This window comes from Bacillus rossius, chromosome 11 (genome assembly GCF_032445375.1).
Source record: "Bacillus rossius redtenbacheri isolate Brsri chromosome 11, Brsri_v3, whole genome shotgun sequence".
Taxonomy (NCBI): Eukaryota; Metazoa; Arthropoda; class Insecta; order Phasmatodea; family Bacillidae; genus Bacillus; species Bacillus rossius.
Window position 1 is genome coordinate 8,229,516 of NC_086338.1, and position 21,145 is coordinate 8,250,660.

Here is a 21,145-nt window from a genome sequence, read left to right on the forward strand (position 1 = left end):
CGGGTTTACAGTGGGTATGCAGCTGTGAGGATCAGGCCAGGTCTGCGTCGGTGACTACAAGGGTGAGCAAGGAACATGGCGATTTACAGTAAAACTCGTTAAGAAGTTCTGTCTTAATAATTAAGTTATGGTTCCAGAAAGGAGAACCCATCATCAAGATGAAGAAGAAACTACAGAGTTTGCTGCGCTTCCTCATATCTAGAGGGAGGAAGGTATTCTTGTTGACTGTGCCGAAATTCAGCAGACTGCAGAGGAGACAAGAAACTAAATCTAAACAAATGGAACAGCCATCTATGTAGAGAGGCTGAAATTGGGGAGAGTAAAAACCGTAGGCAATTCACATCCATTTACTTTTATTTGTACAGTACAACCTCTTTTTTAATATATTTCAAGGGACCCGAAAAAAAAATACGTAAAATGCAGTAATATGTAAAAACCGGGAAATGATAAAAAAAATTGTTAGTATTTATGTTCATTAGCAAGAGATACTTTGGTACCCACGTACGCATCATTGCATCTCAAAATGTCCAGTTTTGAAACATAAAATACAATTTAATTTTAATAAATTATTAACGTATTTTATTTATTTACATTGTTAACACAAAAAGCCCTTTTGCATGCGGTCAGTAATTGTGTCTCTTTCAATTTAAAGATCGTATGTAGATTTATGCATCAATATTTAAACGAATGGCCATTTTTATCTAACTTTACCTATCGTGCCCGCATTTCATAGAATATTTAGACGTATGGCTGAAAAGTTTTTCGAAATGAAGGTTGTTTACAATGAAAATTGAAGGTGTCGCGAGTACATTCGTGGTTCTATTAGAAATAATAATCATAATAATCTTGATTTTATTTTATAGTGTTCTGTCTGAACTTTTTCTGATGATATTCTCACAGATGCTGCGCTGTTGCAACGTAAAATACGGGAAATGCTTCCGCATATAGCGGGAAAATAATGCATTGATAGAATAGAAGAAATGACTGCAAATAAAATAAAAATTCGTTAACTACAGGAATTTGCAAATCCACGGTACATGAAAAAGATGTTCTACTGTACTTACATTATAAAATGCACAACATGTTTGGTTTTTCTTAACTCTCTATCGTGAATTAACTTGCTGTCTGTCAGCTAAGTGTACACATTTACAGTAGAACCCCTGTAATACACTTTTCAACGGACACAAAAATGGTGTATGAAAAGGGAAATGGCAATAATAAAAAAAAATTCTAATCTAGTATACCTGCACAATGTCAGATTAAACATAAATATATGTGTAATGATTGCATTATAGTAATGAAATATATTAATTCATTTCATATATACATATAAAGCACCAGAAATGTAAAATACAGTACATAAAAAGGTAAAATATTTTGATGGCCATAATTTTTATTTTGCTATTGGCCCAGTTCTTGGTGTAAAGTCTTCAATAGACGCTCACATTTTCACGATAGTGTTAATCGTTGACACCGGCATCCCAAGTTTATTCGCCAACGACACACGTGTACCGACATGGGAATCCAACTCGAAAATGTCCATATTTTGCTCAATTGTGAGCGGTTTTTGTTTCCTGCTATTAGACTATATTGCCGTTGAAGCGTTTTTACAAACAACGTTATGCAACAGAACAATTTCCAATGAAATATTAAACTCAGAAACGTAGAATACAAAACATTCCGATCGTAAGTAGACAATAACAAACGGGTAAATTCAGTTCAAAGATTAATGAATGCACAAAATATAAGATCAGTTCCTTGTTAAAGAGCGTGCACCTTTTTCATGATCTTTGCTAGTTTGCGCCACAAGTCTGGCTTCTGTGCTGGCCATAGATGCTACTAGCGAAGTGCACAGTCTTCCTGATACTATCCTTATCTATGGAACGATAAAATTATTTTCTTACGTTTGCAAAGGTAAACAATAGACTTTTTCATAATAAAAGCAATTAAACGGAGTTTGTAAGAAAGAATATAAAAAAACATTTCCGTCTCATGCAGGTGTGTGCTGTGGGATATGTAACTAACAGATTTGTATGTACATTCCTCTTACATGGAGCCGTCAGCCCGTCTCTTCCTAAACACGTGTGCGCGCCGCCGCCAAGAGAGCGTATTTCTACTGGAAACACAGCCCCAGCCCACTTGTCCTTGAGGTGGAGGCGCTGGAGTGCGGCTACAATGGTGATTTCCTGTAGCGCATATGACTGTACAAATCGATGGAATTCCAAGCCGGATGGCGTTGCTTTTCACAGATAATAACGATTTTTTTATTCATTTGTTAACTAAATTAATTCCCAAAACTTTTGAAGCATCAGAAAAAGGTGGCAAATGTTTTAAACAGAAGTAACTAATCTTCGAACTTTTCAACATACCTAAGAAAACTAATTAACAAAGAGAAGTTGTTTCAGTTGTAAGTACAATTCTTTACTTTTTTCATAGATTTCCAAAGCGTGACGATCAACGACAGCTCTGAGAAAAAGCGACAAAGAGGAAAAATTGGACTGCGTCTTCGAACCATGCATTGTGTACAGTGCATTTTGAAGACAAATAAATGGGTCTTAAGAAGCGAAAATCGAACTCGATTAAAGGATGGTATGGTGTTCGGTATATTAAGGTTTCCCTCAAAGTAACGGTTTCACAATGCTTTTAAGATATTAGTTACATCCCAACATAAGTTTAAAACATTTCTCTTAAGAGTATGCTTCGTAGCATTAATAGAAGTGCCTTAATTATTTTGCAAATTTATAATTGTTATGGTGACGATGTCAGGGGTTTTCGTATTTTTTTTAGAAATATAGTACAGTATTTATTAGCAACTAGGTTAAGAACTGTTATTTTATTCACACAGAGAAAAGAAATACAAAATGCTAAAATTTGGCGTTTGACTGTTTATATCCAATATAGGCATGTATCAAATGTTAAATATATTCAACAATATTTGGCAATTAAATATATATTTAAAAACTTTTATGTATACGACTCTAAACTACGTGAAAAGTTTTCAGTCTATAAAGGCATATTCTATGATTTTTTAAAATTATTAATTCTTATGCAAACAATTAATAAAATTGAAAGTTTCTTACATTGTCAGTACATGCATAGCATTACAGTTATTCCAAACAATTCGCTAACAGTGTTTAACTAAAGTTTGCATGTTACGTTGGTTGAGTATACTGGAACATGAACATGTTATTGAAAAGACTTCTAACTTCTACTAATACACGTATATTACAAGAGATTTGTAATAGATTAAATAAGGTAAGTAAGAATTCGTTTTTATAAACGTTATGTATGAAATAATAAATTTTGAGACGTATAATAACAAATGGAAGTGCGTTCCAAAGACATATGTCGGTAGTGCTACCCACTGAAACATTATTCCCACTTCAACTCTCTGTAAAAATAAAAGTATGGGGTTGAATGCGTCAAGAGGGCTATATAAATAAAATTTGAGGCTTCTTCCTTATTTCATACGCTGGTGTCCCCCACTTATAATTGCAAACAAAAATTTTTCCTCAATGTTGTAATTTACTCTGTGTATTCACAAAAATTTTTGGCAGTAAATAGGTATTTAATTTTTAAAAATGAAAGTATTCATGTTTCGAAAAAAATATTAAAGCAGTGAGGGGAAAAATGTTTACAGATACCCCAGTAAAATTTTCAGTTTGATTGTTTAGATAGTTTCAGAGCTGTTTCGAGTTTAGTTTGGAGGATTTTTCGGCCGCGCGAGGCAAATTTTACACGTTTTCATTTTCATCCAGCGTAGGAAGCAGGGAACAAACGCCGATACCCAGCTTCACCTCGCATCCTCTGCTAGCCTTCCCTTGTCCTCTCCAGATGTATTACTGTATATTAGCTCCATGGTTACGCACGGCCCTACAGCCGCCTGGAATTCCTGGCAACACCCTTGGGCCAGGAGGGCAGTTGGTGTCCTGGAGGCACCAAGGCTGCCCAGCTTTGCTCACCGCGCCACTCCAGTCATCTAGCTGACGACCGGCTCACATCGCTAGTCAAGACTCCGATCAACCGCGCCGGCTACCGGGAGTCTGTCTTCCGCGTCGCTTGCAAGTTTGACACCAGACGAGTCGAGCGTTAGAGACAAGAGTAATAGGATCTTCTTGTCTATAGGCTGTAGACAAACAGGAAATAGTTTGTAGAGGGAAGGCTGTCGGCCCGTGCTAGTAATAAATAAACTAGTGTTGCTCCAAATCGAGTGTTTAGTACTTTCGGGGACCATCCCAGAGGAACCCTCGCTGCCGCCATCGCCTGGACAACTACCCGGAGGAGGTCATCGCCGACGCAGCAGCCATCTCGGCTACTCCTGGTAAGACGACCATCGCCAATGTCCTACTCCCGGAGAGGATCCCAGAAGAAATCCAGGAAATAGCTGGATACCCCTGTGCTACCCCAGGTACATTCCCATGGAGGGCGACTCCCGTGACAAGGCACCCTGGGTCTACGAGAAGGCTCGAGACCGAGCAGCCCCCCTTCCAGCCAGTACCTCCGCACCACACCCCGGTTGGAAGTAACACCACTCCAGCTGGCCAGGGCAATAGTCCCACAACTAGGCTGCAGCCCCAGAAAGAGGTATCACGTGCCACCGAGGACCATCGGAAGGGAATCCCCCGATGGAGATTTCCACCTGAAATAATCAGGCCCTTCCCTCCGACACCCCCGCGGAACATCCACTAACTTCATCAACCAGACCCATCAACCCGAGTAGGCAGTCTCGGTTATAATTGGACGTAGAGTGAGGTCTTGTCTTACTAGGGAACCTCTCCATGCAACCCTATCAGGGCCAAAGGGACACCTAGGAGAGAGTACCACTATAACTGCGACAGTACCCTTAATGAAATGAACACAGTTCACTCCATGGGTGGCATTAAATGCATAACTCCAGGAAGTTCTGCCAACAAAGGATCTGAAATACCCAAGTTTAAAAAACGCCTTGTTCCAAAGAAATTAGGCTCCAGGGAGTTGTCCCAGTTAAAACATTTTATGCAGAAGGAAAGGGTTTACAGAATATAAATTTCGGAGATCTGTCAGTGCCCGAAGAAGCATCACGTCAAACACCACACGATGCCTTGTGGTTGTACGCAAAATGCAAAGATAATCTCAATGTTCCCGAGTGGAAGGTTTATATGCATTTAATAACAAAAGGCATGTACAGCGAGAAGACTAAAGTCATCCCTTTACCTTTCATTAATGCACCGCCTTCTGACTATCAGCCACAAGCAGAGGTCTTTCTTTACTTTAACTGTAAGCGATACTTCATGAAGGGAGGCACCGTCCTTATAGTTTAAGTCTCGTGCAGAGTCGCTTAAAGTACAGCCCGTTCCTTTACTTTATAAAGTGAAGGTTCGCCTCTTACTAACACATCATGGATAACAACCAATAGGAACTGACCCACGATTGACTTGTTTACTTTTTTGATAGTACATTGACTGTAGTTGTTTGTATTTGTTATATTTATATTCATATCAAAAACTACCATGAGAATACATAATGACGTCCTCTCAAAAATCCGAGCGATTTTCATCCATCGAACAAAGAATTTTGTTAGGGCTTGTTCGTTCCTGGGCACATGTCATCGAATGTAAGAAGACAGACTTCGCAAATTGACTGCCAAGAAAGATGCCTGGGCGCGAATTGAATGTGAGTTCAATTCCCAACCTGATTTCATCAAGGTACGTTATTTGCATTATGATATTTAAGTAAATCCATGTGGTAGTTATTCTTACATATATTAGAAAAAAAAGATCGCTAAATGATTGTTCTTAACCATCAGTGACAGGTTAGTTCTTATACAAAATAAGTAGTTTTCTCTATTGGCGTGCAGAACAAACTATGGACTCAACAGCTGGCTGAGCACCTAAATAAATACAAGTTTTTTAATTTTATTATTTTCTTACCACCAAACATTGATTTACGCTGTGTAGACAGAACCTTCTTTTAAACGTAACGTGAGTACATTTAGCACTACATTTTTAATTTGCATATAATAATAATATCACAGCTAAATTAATTTTAACTTGCAGCGCTCCAGTGCCCAGCTGATGAAATTCTGGGACGATGTTAAGACCAAGCAGAAGAAGCCCTTGCTCTGGCCACAAGACCGCGAATGGCAACTGGTGGAGGACCTTTTTTGTTAGATCCTCCCACAGATTCGGAGCTGGAAATAGCATTGGGCGGTGTGTTGCATTGCGTGGATGATAGACTGTGACATGAAATTATGATGCCACAGTAACAATACTGGCTCTGGTGCACTCAGTACTGGCAGCTTACTTGTAGTGAATGCATCACAAGAAGAACCTCAAAGTATTGTTCCACCAACACCTGTTTCTGGTTTTCGTGCTAGAAATAAACCAGCAATTGATGTGGAGGTGGAGCGCAGGTTAGTAAACCTTGAGCGAGCCGACAAGCGTGCACGGAAAGTTCTCGCAATGCAACAGGCTGAGCACAGGCTTAAATTGAGAGCAAAAAAAAATTTAGTTTCCTCATAATGTAATTATGATAATGCAATAGTGCTGTAAATTTTTTTTTCATATTTGCCTATTCTTACGTTTAGTATGAGAGAAAGATTAAATATACTGTAGCATGTCTGCTACCCCTAGATTATTTATTTTATTTTAGCTTTGTAAGCCCGGAACATTTTATTGAATCATTAGGATTTTTTATGTTTAATTTAGTTTTGTTTCCAATGTTCAAATATTTTAATTGGCCATTAGAGGCGTACCGAAAGCCACGGTGTTAATCAACTTTAGAACGATTTGTATTAATTAATTCAGATTTTTTAATTTGTTTTACCATTATTAGTTTTATTTATTGCCTGGGTTTTACGTCGCGTATTTTGAATTGGCATTTTACATATTATAAACGGACTTTAGTTCCTTGAGTTACCGCTAGAAATGCAACAGCGCTAGTGCGGACAGTGAAGGAGGATTCTGTTTTCCGCTACCGGAGAGGCCGGACGGCCTGGCACGGGTTTGGATGGCGTCACTACGTGTATGCAGTGTGCAGTACTTATTTTTTGGTGAAGGCGTAAACCTTTAAATTTAACAAGCTTGAAGCTTGGTGGATTGGACAGGGAAGTTATCAGTGGTATTGAATTTTTGAAGAAGCTACGTTTTTGTGATGTACGAGGGCGATGCACCCCACACACCGGTCAGCTGTTCGTCCCATTTGCCCGGTTGGCCGTGACCTTCACCGCAAACGGACGTTTGCTTGAGCATTTGCAGGTTTATGCAAATATACGGTAAACGCTATTCAGAAGAGAATATCAAGTAAGTACCCCTTGCATGTTTTTGGCACAGGTGTGGGAAATCTACGTACTTATTTTTCAAGTTGACTTGTAATGTTGCGGCAGTCTCAACAGTTTGGTGAAACGTAAAGTGAACTTAAAGTTACTTTTAAAGTTTATCAGTAGAAACAGGTACTCTCGTTGCGTTTTATAAGTCTTCCCAACTTTAGTGCGCACTGACCTTTTTAAATGTAATCACACTGCCAAAATTGCACTTGACACCATTAAAGGTTTGAAATTGTTCTTAATATTTTTGGTAATGTATTTGAACTTTAAAGTTTATGCTCAAATATTTTAAAGATGTATAAATGTACGTTCTGGGTAGGGAATATAGGAAATCTATTGTAGGAAGTATATGGAGTGTGCCAACGAAGATGGAATAAATATAATCTCGCCTACTATATAAGGAATTTATGTATTGCCTAATACGTTATTATAATTGGATCAACTTATTTATGCGACGTGCTTTATGTAATGTAATGTTTTTATCAGAACACGTCATATGCTTGGCAGTTAATATTTTTTTTTTTAGGAAAATAAATTTTAGATGCTAATCTTTATTTCGGTTGTAGTTTTTTCTTAGCTGTACCAAACTGACCCTATCTCTTATTTTCTGCTGCATTTTTGCTGTAAAGAATTTTTTAAAGCTTTTGGATTAATGTTAATATTAACATTTTGTAATACTTTCATTAAGTCTGCCCCCATTTCTGATTTGTGGGTTTTTGACGTGGTTTTGGCTCTGGAACTGTTAGTATTTTGGGCAGAGCAATTATTCTGCATTTAGATAAAAAAAAATTATACATGTTAGTACCCAGCTGGGGGCGGGTATTGTGACCTATGGCTGAAAGTGATGAGCAAAGGTTACAATACCTATATATACACAGGTAAATACAGCAAATAATATTCCAAATTATTAATTCTTATGTATTTCAGGGTATGATTGAAGACAACCAATTGGCGGGTGCGTCCAATTTATTACGTATTCTCACAAATTTGGAGGGTGTTCCTGTGCAGCGTTATTGGGACAATAATGGTAATGTTAATGGCACCTAGTACTATAGCAAATTATTTTGTGTGTTTGTGAAAGCTGTAAATTTATTTGTTTCTAATGAAAGGTATGAATTTTCAATTGCTTATTATGCATTTGGAATTTACGACAGAAAGTGAATTTATCAAAATGTTTCTTGTTACAGTCAACAGAAAATTGTATTTAATCACACACATATATTTGGAATTAATCATGAAATTTTAAAATTATTGTTTTAAGGACATGTTGTATACTAGCTTCTTTAATTAACAAAAAAGAATCAGCATGAACGACACTTTATAATTTATAATTTAAGTAGTTAAATAATTCATCAAGAACAATTGTTTTGAAATTCTTGGAAAGGTGAAAGCAATATTGGAGCACCATAAGAGCAGTAAAAACTTTAAACAACTTCAAATTAGTCAGATGAGATAAATATTTAGGAAAAATGTGAGCTATTATAATAATGGAAAATTGTGTATCAAGTAAATAATGGAAAATTGTGTATCAAGTTAAGTTTACGAAAGCATGAAAACGTGTTAGCATTGCATGACCTTACAATATTAACGTGGCTACATAATTCACAAAATCAAATAATTCTTACATTTTTTGATCATTATTGGTATGTGGTTAGGATTAGTGTTCTATTGTAATAAAAAAAAACAGCTAATTGTACATTTCAGAGGTGGTAACTTATAAGCTCACAAATGTTTTTAAATAGTTTTTTTCTAATTAGTTCATGTTGCTAAGTTAGGTCTATTTACTTTCGTTTCAACATTCTACATTACACCATGCATGCAATTTGAATTATGGCAAATGAGTTTTTTATCATACATACAAATACTGTGCTACAGGCAAACAAAGCAAGAAAATTGGTGCCTGTGCCAGCAGGCAGAAGATGAAGGCGGCCTTTAACCGGATGAAGCAGCTGCAAACAGTGGCCAACTGGCCACTAACATTGTTTGTTTCTACGGGGTGAACGACATTGTTGTGAGTTATATGCTAATATCTATGGATAGTGTTATTATGCCTACCAAAAGCAAAAGATTTGTTTAAGAACACTGGCACAGCGCCTTATTATAAAAGTAATCAACAACATGAAATGAAGTCACAGGTGAGAGGTTTCAATTAAGTTGACAACATGCGAAAACGTATTGGATTGTACGGTGAAGATATTTTGACACAAGAAGATTTGGAAACTTTATTTGGAAAGGAATGGTTGTGAAGTGGTGCTATTGATGCTTGTGTAGCTGTTCTGTTGCATGAATATAGATCACAAGACAACTTACCTGCAAACTGGTTTTTGTGTCTTATTTGGTTAATTTCTGGAACGTGAAGCTGAAATTAATAAAGTTAAACTCATGACAGAGAGGAAGTGTTTAATTCCTTTAAATTTAAACAACCAGCAAGGGACACTGATTGTTGCAGACATCCAAAACAAAAAATTTTTATACATTGATCCCGCAGGTAGAGAAGAAAATTTAATTTCAAATAAAAAATGTACTAAAACTATTGAGTCATTTGAAAACTTCAAAACTTTACTTCAGCAAAGAAATATTTTTTCTGCAGAACAATACACTGATAACTGGAAAGTTATAGGTGACCCTGATCATCAAATTCAAAAAGGTTCCTTTAACTGTGGTGTGTATGTGATCTTCATTAAACAGATACTAAGTGATGCCCTACTTCTGCGAAACATTCAACCCAAATGATTTCAGAAAGGAACTTGTAAATAAAATTTGCTGCTTTGCAAAATCTGATGGCCAAATTAAACTTACTTTAGACACTTCTAATTTAGCTAAAATCTATCCTCATCCTTTAGCAATGGAAAATTGTATATTTGAAAGTATAGAATACTATTCAATTGATGATTTTGAAGTTTCTTTATCCAATGACGTCTGCACATATACGATAAGAGTAAGAGGTATAGATTATTGCAGTCTCTTTGAAAATATGAAGCTCACACAAGGAGCTGTAGAGGCAGGAATTGCTCTTTTTTTCAACAGAGTAAAAAATCAGAACTGTCATTTTTACCAAAAAATTCAGTACACCTCCATTTTTGAAGGAAATGTGTGTTTAAAGAATCCGATATGCATGGGAAAATTTGTACATCAGGAAACTGCATGATCTAGAAACAAAGGAATTGTTGATTATGCCACACTGTGTTCATGATGATCTTTGGTGTCTGTTAGTGGCTAATTTGAACATAAATGTGCTTTACCATTTGGATCCATTGTGTGAAAATGGTGATAAAGAAATCTTGAAACCCTTTTTGCGTTTTCTAAGTTACTGCAATAAAGTTTACGGTGGAAAAATTAACATTTCAAATTGGAAAGTTGAAATTGTTCCTGAAAACATACCAGTGCAAAATGATGCAGTTAGTTGTGGAGTGTTTATAGTATTTTATGTGTCTGTACAGTAGAACCTCGATGATACATTCCCGTTTCATACATTTTCCCGTGTCATACGCCGATTAATTTTGGTCCCGCCGAAAGTACTATATTTACAATGGTTTACTTTCCCGGAACTTACACTTATAAAATCATTAATTTCCCGTTTCAAACGTTTTTAGGAAGCGGAAAAGTCCTAAAATTCATATTCCTCCTGCTTTTATTTTGAAAAATGTTCACTGTTTACCTTTGCAAACGTAAGATAATAACACCATAGATATGGATAGAATCAGGAATACTGTGCACTTCGCTAGTAACATCTATGGCCAGCACCAAGCGAGACTGGTCACGCAAACTAGCAATGACTATGAAAATGGTGCACGCGCTTTACCAAGGCACGGATCTCATATTTTGTGCATTCATTAATCTTCTAACTCAATATACCCGTTTGTTATTGTTTTCTTACGTTCGGATTGTTTTGTATTTTACGTTTCTCAAGTTGAAATTTTATTGAAAATTGTTCTGTTGCATTAAGTTGTTTGTAAAATGAAACAAACAAGAAAAATTTCTGATTTTCTTTTTACAATAGTCTAATTTTTTTTATTTCAAATTTAGGCTTGGTGACTTTTCCCACCCTCAAAGAAAGGACTTCCTAACATTTTGTAAGGCCACTGTTTCTCATGTCAGCTTTACTTGAGTATGGACTGTATTTTACATTTCTGGTGGTTTTATTATATGTATATATAATGATGATTCATATCATTCAGTAATATAATGCAATTATTTACACATTATGTATTTAAGTTTAATCTGACATTTTGCTGGTATGGTAGATTGAAAAAAAAAATTATTATTGCCATTCCCTTTTCATACTTTCCCGCATCATACACCATTTTTGTGCCCTCCGTTGAAAAGTGTATGACAGGGGTTCTACTGTATTCATAAAACAAAATAAATTTACTGATAATTTTCGTAAAATGTTGACTACTGCACTCTTAAAAGAATCGGATGTCCTATGGAATCTATGCCTATCTTGTGGCAAGAAGGGAAACCGTAAACAAATTAGATGGGTGATGTGTGAAATATGTTGCAGGTGGATACATTACGACCAACTCTATTAGGCTAAGAGGTGTGTCACAGTTAACGCGCAGGGAAAGGCATGTAGTTTGTTAACTGTGATGTATACATACAGTTTCTACCAAAAGTTTAAGACCGCCATCTCTGAATGAGGTTTCTCTTATTACGGAAATTATTGTGTAATAAAATGTGACAGTCGTCGCAAATTGTTGTCCAAAACCGTAAATGAATTGGAGCAAACTGAACCTCCCTCAGACGATTCAGATGATAACCGATCCCAGGGGATGACTATTTCTACTCCTGAAAGAGAGAAAGCTCTGTCTTATTTGAACCAAAGCCTGATTGTTTTAAGTAAATTGCCTATAAAAAACAACGATCAGGAGAAAATAGCTATCCAGAAGATAAACTAAAACGAGCAAGTGAAGCTTTCAGGTCTAAAGTACTGCAACTTCAGTCTGTGATGAAACACCTGCCCCCAGTGATGAAATGCTCAACCAGTTGAAAGAAAAGTTTCGGTGTTCCACAGACAAATGTGTACAAATGAAAATATTAACAACATTGCCTTTTAGCTGGACAGTATAGAAAATTCAAGATGAATTTGGTGTTGCTAATTACAAAGCTCGTAATGCAAAAAAACTTCAAGCAGAGAAAGGAATTATGTCAAGCCCTGATCCTAAACCTGGAAAAACATTAAAGCCAGAAATTGCGACAAAGGTGCAGTTGTTTTATGCTAGTGAAGAAGTTACTCGTATCATGCCAGGAAAAAAAGATTTTGTCTCAGTTAAAAAAAAAAATGGAAAACGTGAACATCTCCAAAAACAACTCATCCTTTGGGTATTTCTCCTTAAAAAGTACAAAAAGTTCTCATAAATTGCAGACATTCAAATTGTATTCTCTAAATTTTGTGACCTTAGGCCGAAAAACTGTGTTTTGGCAGGTGGAAATGGTACACACAGTGTTTGTGTGTGTACAATACATCAAAATGTTAAGTTGAAGTTGGCACAGTGTAAATTCCCAGAACTGACCGACCGTGAAAAACAAATAACTTACCAAGATGTGTTACAAACAATGGTGTGTGATAATCCATCTGAAGTAGGGGAGACTGGGGAGACTTGCGCATAAGGCGAGTTCCTACATACTTTTTACTTGAATTTGTTAACTGTTGGTTATCCTGTGGTTTGTACTTTCTGGTAGCCGTTTTTAAAATGTTTGGAGTTCCATGCAATTGAAGTTCCAGAATAAATCAATATTTTTATATTTTCAAGTTGGGAAGAAAAGTTTTCCAGGTAAGTTTAAAGCTTTTTGTATGGTACCACAGTAGCTTAGTTTCTATTTAACTTTTAGTGTACTGTAAACTGCTTTCACTTAGCTACATTTCCTTCAATTCATTTCTTTAATTGAGGTTATATTTAATTAACTTAAAATTTTTGCAATTGTTATTGTCATTAGGGAGAGTTGATCACTTCATGAAAGGGACACTTGATCACGTAATCAAGTCTCCCTACACTGCATACACAGATTTTGTACGCCCATGGTTAAAGTTATTTAGGTAGCTACAGTACTGGAGATTGACTGTTTTGTAGTGTTTTTTACATTATCATTATTATTATTATTATTTGAAAATTTAAGATTAGGCTATGTGTTCAGACCCTAATTATCAACTTTATTTGTAGGAAGATACCACAGAACTATCAGAAAAAAGGAGGAACCAAACCAAGGGAACCTATTAATCCTGAGGTGATGAAACTGGCTGTAGAAGAGATAGTTAACCTAAATGAAAAAATTCTTACAACTGCTAAGAAGTATGATGTGGATCGCATGACACTCTAAAGGTATGTTGTAAAATAGAAGGAAAAGTTGAATAGTGGGTCACCAGTTCAAGAAAAAGACTTTAAACCAAACTATCAGAAATCACAGATTTTTACGAAGCATCAAGAACAGGAACTTGCAGAGTATGTGATAATGGCTTCAAAGATGCAACATGGTCTTTCAGCAAAGTCAATACGTTTACTGGCCTATGAATTAGCAGTTAAAAACAATATCAAATAACCCTCAAATTGGGATAGCGATTTGATTGCTTCTCAAGAATGGTTTCGTGGTTTCATTAAACACAATCATCACTTATCGCTAAGATTGGCTGAACCCACTGAGTCGAACCACCAGTTTAACAGGACAAATGTCGGACACTTTTTTGATAATTTGCATGCAGTCCTGGAAAGATATGAATTTGGTCCTGAAGACATTTGGGACACTGATGAAACTGGTGTTACCACTGTACAGAAGCCAGGGAAAATTGTCGCTCAGAGAGGTGAGAAGCAAGTTGGCAGGGTAACATCGGCTGAACGAGGGCAATTAAATACACTACGCTGCGGCATTAATGCAATAGGAAATTCTATCCCCCCATTCTTTATATATCCTCGAGTTCACTTCAAGGAATATATGATCATGGGAGCACCTCCAGAAGTGATGGAGCAGCACATCAATCTGGGTGGATGACTGCAGCAAATTTTCCGTTGTTTCTGAAGCATTTCGAAAAGTACATTAAATGCAGAAATGAAAGAAAGGTCCTCCTGTTACTGGACAACCATGACAACAGCCACATATCCATAGCTTCACAAATTTTGCTAAAGAGCATGGCATAGTAATGCTGACATTCCCACCCCATTGTAGTCATAAGCTTCAACCGCTGGACTTAACTGTGTATGGGCCATTTAAGAGGTATTATAATGCCAGTGCAAATGATTGAATGACATCTCACCCAGGAAAACCCATTTCACTTTATGAAATTTCATATTTGGTGGTGAAAGCTTTTCCACTTGCCTTCACACCAGCCAACATCATGAAAGGTTTTCAGATTGCTGGGATTCATGAGTTTACTCCTAACATATTTTGTGATGACGATTTTGTGTGCGCTTATGTGACTAATAGGGCATAACCTCAGCTGATAGGATGAAGTCCGATAAAAGTCCAACTGCAACAACCTCTCAAATAATGATCAACATACCAATGAAAGCCCATCTTCAAGCCTTTGCCACAGCAAAGTTTTTCAAGTCAGTCCTGAACAAATTCTGCCTTCTCCCAAAGCTGATGAAAGGAAGACCACTGTCAAGGGACGTAAGAAAGGGAAAACAGCCATATTAACTGACACATACAAAAGATGAAATAACAAAGCTACTACTGATGAGAAAAAAAGAAATGCACTAAGCCTACAACAAAAGGAAACATGGCAAAACAGTACAAAAAAAGACTTCACAGCTAAGACCAAGAAGAATTTGGAAGAAAGCAGTTCTGACTCATCATGCAGTCCACAATACCTCTCTTCAGAATACGAAGAAGATATGTCGGAAGAAGAAAAGGAAGAATATGATTTTCGAAAGCAGCCTGCAGCTCGAGACTGGGTTCTTGTGGTTTTCAAAGGAAAGAAAAGTGTTAAAAGATTTGTGGGCCTTGTACAAGAGAAGACGGGTGATGGATATGTTGTTAAGTTTGCCAAAAGTATTGAAAGTAGTAGTTTCAAATGTCCAGAGGTTGATGATATTACTGAGGTAGCAGAAGATCAGATTGGACATGTTTTAATACCACCAACATTTTGTTTGAAAAATCATAGTTACAAGTTTTATCTTTAAAAACAGTTTTGATTCCATCAGTAGACTAGCAGCATACTTATGAAATTGCTGTACCAAAACAATTTCTTCTTTCAATTAACACGAGATTTGGTTAGGTATGTGCCTGAATATAAAATAGGCCTATAGTTAAGACTTAGTTGCCTAATGTCTTATTTCATGCTCTCTAACTTAATTTCTGTATTTATCATGTCATGCTGTCCTGTCATGTCATGTTTTAAATCTCATAAAAAAACAAATTCTGGATTTGCTCAACATTTTTGGAATGATGCTACAGATGTGAAAGCAGGCCTAAACACTCCTAAATATGTGCCTTGTATAATGCTTAAATCAATTTGCCCTTAGGTCTACTTACTTTGTGGATTGCATAATAATTTTTTTTTTAAATGTAAGCTGAAATTTGGCAAGCAGTCCCTGTCTAGCTTCAGCCTTCAACATGGTAATATTAGCCATACAAACAGATTTTAATTTAATGATCAAGTGTCCCTACTCTTGGGGACACTTGAGCATAAAATGTTTGTTAGAAATAATATTTTCTGAGGCTATTGTTAAGAACTACAACTTTGCAATGTATATTATATGTAGACAACCCCAATTATGAATATGGTAAATGCAGAAGTAATAATTATAAAATTTAAAAAATGACAAAATAAATTTTAAAAAAGTGCTCATGTCTCCCGTCTCCCCTATGCTACTTCGGTGAGTGTTACAACTGCCCAGGAACAGATAGTTTGAGAAATAGTCTGGAAGAATGTTTTGAAGTAAATTCCATTGAAAATGTGACCAGCTTGGAAACTTTTACAAAACCATGTGATGAATTTATAACTGATCTGGAATCACTTCCAAAACTCCTTAGGCACTCTTTTATAGCAAAGCAGCAATCATCAATCCTTAGTCACATCAAGGAAACAATACTAAAAAAGAGTGCGAGTTTTTAGTACTCTTGTGATTTCAGTGAAAACTACTCATTTATCTTACAAGATGCTGCTCAGGGATATCAATGGAATAATGCACAAGCCACAATACATCCATTCTCTATCTACTCATGGAGCATCATAGGCAGTGAGTTGCAGCACACAATTTTTTTAGTCATTTCCGATTGTACCATTCATGACACCGTTGCTGTTCATTGTTTCCAACGGTTACTATCAGAATTCATCAAGTCACACTTTACTCCATCTCCATCAAATATATACTACTTTTCTGATGAATGCGCAGCACAATATAAGAACCGGCTTAATTTCATGAACCTGTGTTTTCATGAGGATGACTCTGGTGTCAAAGCAGAGTGGCATTTCTTTGCAACCTCTCATGGGAAAAGTTTATGTGATGGGATTGGTGGCACTGTAAAAAGACTACGAGCAACGGCTAGTCTTAGTCTTATTTACAATGAGCAAATTATGATGCCCAGGCTGCTTTATGAGTGGACTAAGGACAACATCAATGCTATAACTTCACATACAGTACAACAGAGCAGCACAAGAGTGAGGCAATTTTCTTGAAAGCCCGAAAGCTATTAGCCCGGACTATTGAAGGCACCTTAAAACTACACAGCTTCATCCCTTAAGAGTAAAGTGTCCACTAAAAAGTATTCATTTTCTAAATCATCTAGGGAAGTAGAAATTACAACTGGATGTGTTGAATTAAACTTTACTGAAATAGTTGGTTTCGTGACGTGCCGATATGGTGACTTCCGGTGGTTAGCATGTGTCCTCGATTCCTTTGAAGATGAGCAAGAAATCAAAGTAAGTTTTCTTCACCCACATGGTCCAGCCCCATCAAATTTCACATACCCTTCGACACCTGACATTCTTCAAGTCCATCGGAGAGACATTCTCACAGTAGTTGACCCTTTAACTGCAACTGTACGAGTTTACACGCTTACAGAGTCAGAAAAAGTAAATGCAAACAAAAAAACTTTTGGCTGTAATGCATTTGTCATTTAGGGATATCAAGGTATGTACTTCAATGTACTTCAAATTTTTCATTTTTTTATCTGCAATTTATTTTATAATGGAAATTGGATTGAGTTGAAAATACATAGCATATGTATTAATTTAAAATAATGTTTTAATATGATCCCAATGAAATCCCATCAAGAAACTCTCAGAATGTTATAAAAAAACACAAAAAAGAATTTTTTTTTTCAGATTTTTTAAAAATACTATTTTTGAATTGTTAAAAAGGCTATAAATAATTTTACCAAAAAATGTTATTGTGTGCAATCCTATCATGATGCATATCATACAAAAGAAAATTTCAAGCTCTATCAAATGAGACCTTTTACAGCTCCCTAGCACAATTAGGAGAATAGTCCTTGTAAATTCCAACTTCTTATGATAAGCATTTTTGAGGAAATTTTGATATTTTTAAGGAGGCTATAAAAAATAAAATACATACAAAATAATTCTGAAATAATTAAAAGTACTTCTATACATTAATCTGAAATTTGGTTGATTTTGAAAATGGCAAATTTGAAAATTTTTATTTTTTTGCTAACATGAGAAAATTGGCCCTGGAAAGTAAGCAGTGAAAAAAAAGGCCGAGCGATCTCAACACAAAATCAGAAAATGTAGCACTTGGTTATAAGTGGACTCGGCTGTACAGGAATATTCTACGTGACGAAAAAACGTTGAGAAAAGTTGCAGAAAAGACACCGATGCTAGAACACCACTGAGACAAACTCCACTTCTCTCTCAAAGAACTAAATCCTAGATGATGGAGGCGGATGATACGGCGACTCTGAAACCCTCCGTAGGTTTGCGAAGCCATTTACGTTGCGGTTAATTGTGATACGATAACTCTCAAACACCACAAATAACCATGATGATGGTATAGAACATAGAAACACAAAAGATTTTGTAGACACGAGAGAAATTGACGAGACAAGACAGATAAAATTCGGACAAAACAAAGAAGTGATGGCGAGAAGCACACGCTGTATTTGACGATACACCTTCAGGAATCGACAACGATCGTGTAGTCCCCTTATACGTCTTTTTTAAAAGATTTAAGTGCACTAGCGACGACAACGTATTATGCTAATACCAAAACCAAAGTTTCCTTGCTTCACAGTGAGTTAACGTTTCCAGGAAAGAATTCGAAGAAAGCTAGTCAGCGAACAGCACAGAAATGGCGACAAAGTTAACGGTTGAAATAATTATTGTCAACAATTCCATAGAGGCAAATTTCAATAAGTTACAAAACGAGGCTGCAAACAAAGACGAAAGATTTTAAATAAAACAGCTGAGAGAGGTTTACCATTCAAAACACCAATGTGTTTGCAATTAAACTATTACAATAATAATTTATAACATTGTATTAATGCGTCTTAAACGACGTATAATTAACAAAATTTAAACTTACATATTAACTCCTAAAAAATAAAATTATCAATTCAAAAAGAATTGAACTTACTTTATGGTATCAAATGACTTAGTTGGATACATATTAAGTGTTAAGTTTAGAAAATATATATTAGCTCCACAACTTTGCAAGAAAATTATTTCAGTCAATTACTTTCAAATTTAGAAAAAAAAACATTAGAATTAAATGTGCAGGAATGAAAAAAAAAATTGGGTACAATAGTTTCTAAAAAACAAATACAATTCTAAACAGTTTAACCTATTTTAACATATTATTTATGTTGCCAACCTAAACATTTAAATAATTTTCACTATAGTTGTCGTGTAGCAAACCTAACTTAATAAACAATTAACTTGGTATTACCATTTTTTTTAAGTATAACTACCCTAAACTAATATCTCCAGAAATGTTAAAAGTTATTTTATTGCAACATGCCTAAACAAAATGATCAAAAAACATTTCAGGTATGGAAAAACTGGGTTTTTTTTGTTTGTTTGTTTTTTTGGAAAAGTAACTCTGCCTCAGCTTTGGGATAAGTCACTGTAAATATTAGATCGACAAAAATATAATATTTAGCTAAATACCAAAATAAATTTTAACATTAAGTAAGAAAACATATTGTCGTGGTTCGGGTTTCGAGAGGGTCGTTACGATGTTGATTGGTAATGGCGCCACCACTTGGCAGGGCACGTGAACCCAGCTAACATCCATCTCAGGGCGTGACGTCGCCTGTGTGAGGCAAGACTGGACCCTCGTTTAAATTCCGTAGCACACTCAGGGCTGGTTTTACGACCCCTGGCTAAATCTAAAGGTTTGCTAGCCCTCTGGTTAGGCTAGCCTCCAGTTAATGAATGAGGGGTGTATAATGACCCATACTTAGCCTGCAGTTGGCTAACCGGAACCTTATGAAGCATGAGGTGTAATAATGGGTGTGTTGGTAATAAAATAAACCAGAAGTTGGTAACTGTCGTTGCGAGACAGTTTTTTTTCTGGTAAAATGTTAGTCAGCTGTTTGTATTGTGAATCGTAATGTTTACAGCTGCAGTACAGAAATATGCCGCGAATTTTATCTTGCAACAGATATAATTAAATTAAGCAAAAACTACTTCGATGTCAAACCTGCTTTATGTTAAAACATAAAATTACAATTTAAGATTCAAAACGGTATGTTTTCAACATTACTCTTGTATTTAAACTCGTGATTTTGTTAGGTTATCTATTAAGCCAAAACTAACGAAGTAATTCTATACAAACAAATAAATAGGGTTAAGACATTTTTGCTAGAGAACAATTATTTCTTTCATAAATGTATTTCATAATCAAATAATATAGACCCTGTTTCGGGAAAATACTTGTCGATTTTCATTTCACTGGTGTAGGGTTTCATTTTTGTACTAATAGTTTCGTATCACATATCCAAATTAATCCAATCCTGATGGAATTAGTTTGTGGTGTATGATGCTTGCTGTTTTAATTTGGTAAGCCAAGAGATCCTAGACATATTCACTGGTTAAATAATTATGATTGTAAAATGTATATGAAAGAAATACATTTTTACAAGACCTGACATAATTTGTTTGTATCGTGATTATGGTATTTTTTTGTTTTAATTACAGGATTTTTCAACATTCTAAATTAAAACAGCAAGTATAATGTAAAACAAGACCAACATATACAGTGTCATGCCGATAGGATCAAGGGATAACATGGATACAGGAAAAATAATAATTCCAGTGCTGTTTTCGTTTTGCACTGCGTGGCATGTAGATAATAAGAACCTAAAGGTTTGTAAGATAGGGAAAGGATAATTGGGTAGCATTTATTTTCACATTCAATTGTATTCATTGAATTAGAACCACGTCTAAAGTCGTATGAAGTGCATTTCATTCCCAGCATATGTCCACTGTATTACGAATAAAAATTCACAGATACAACTTCGACGAAAACATGCATTTTATAGGTAATAATAACCCTCGTTTTGTAATTTTAAAATGCACTAATTTACACATATTCTTAAGCAGGAACATTTAAGTTTATATACTGACGTCGGCCCAAAGGCCTCCTTAACTCTTACAGGCCTATATGTCACACCAATACCTTCTCCTGCCGAGTGGTGCTTCATGGAAGTGTTTCTACTCGCCGACGGTGCAGTGAAGACTTGTGTTTTCTTTTGCAGGTACTTAATTTGTATTGTATTTTATTTTATTTTTGTTTTTATAGTTCATATTATTTTTTATTTGTTTTTATAGTTCATATTATTTTTTATTTATTTTATTCGTATTATTCACCGGGCGCCTAGGCCGTGGTTCTCCGCCTGTGGCCAATCCGCACGTTCCGTGGGCTCGCGGAGGAGGGGAGTCAAGGT